Source organism: Musca autumnalis, unplaced genomic scaffold (genome assembly GCF_047663935.1).
Source record: "Musca autumnalis isolate F117 unplaced genomic scaffold, ASM4766393v1 scaffold_4, whole genome shotgun sequence".
Taxonomy (NCBI): Eukaryota; Metazoa; Arthropoda; class Insecta; order Diptera; family Muscidae; genus Musca; species Musca autumnalis.
This window is the reverse complement of record NW_027411977.1, coordinates 159,662,432-159,663,678: the sequence shown is the minus strand read 5'-3', so window position 1 is coordinate 159,663,678 and position 1,247 is coordinate 159,662,432.

Genomic DNA, 1,247 nt, shown 5'->3' with positions numbered 1-1,247 from the left:
ATCTTCTCCTTGAATTTTAACGTCTTTTCCTCTAAGAGAACATATGCTGATGCATCGTAACCCACCGTAATAAATGTAGGATAGATAATGTAACAAAAGTAGGATGTACACAAAACCTGAATTGTGTAAACCTAGATAGCTTTACAATTTCTTGTAAACTACCTAGAATCTTTATTTTTGCTTGCTATTTATACAATTTGGTGAACTTAATTGCTAAGGTAAAATGTAAACTAAACATTAATAAATAGGAAATAAATTTGCTTCAGCCAATAACCCATGCAATGTGAAACCAATCGAGTTGTTTCTTTATTTGGGTTATTAACCTGCATAATTTAAACAATTATAATTATTTGCTGATATACATAAAACTATCAAATAATAAAGAACATAAAGATGTATGTAAATAAATATATTTGTAAATAAATATGTTCTTTTTGAACAGCTTCGAAACAAAATTGTTCGATTAAAACCAGAGAACAAGTGTCGTTTAGCCCTTGGGGCCCTGAACATAGCGAAATATGGCTTGCCGGGGGAGAGGCGCCCTTAAACAACCTAATGGTGTTAAAGTACGAAATTTCGGAAATGTCCAGACCCATTTCGATGTACAGTTATGTTTCGCTGTTTGATTCTAAACTGAGACAAATATACATATGAAACTAGCAAAGTGCCCGCTACTTCGTATGCGGAAAGGATATAAGCAACAAATAAAGATATTTTAATATGGAAATAGCGAACACTGAAAATGTTTTTGTACTAATACCAATTTTAATCAATATTTATTATACCCTCCACCATTATATGGAGGGTATAAATTAATATTTCATTCCGTTTGTAACACATCGAAATATTCATCGGAGACACTATAAAGTATATAAATTTTGATCAGGGTAACATTATAAGTCTATATAACCATGTCCGTCTGTTGAAATCAAGATACAGCTCACAATTTTTAATATATGTAGAGCTTTGTAATTTGGTATAGAAGTTTTTTACTTTTGCTTAAGATGGAGTATTCCCCCAATGGCTTAACTTCATTTATTACTCTCTATTACAGAGAGTAATGATTTTCAAAACGAACTGACAGTGTTGCAAAATTTTACTGATCGCTACCAAAGTCATAATTTCATCCCGGCGAAGGGAATTATCAATTGGCTTTTCAGCTTTTTGAAATGATGCCTTTTTTAGCGAAAAGCCGAACTCAAATAAGTGAGAATCACACTCACTTTTCGGCTTTTCCAAAAAACATC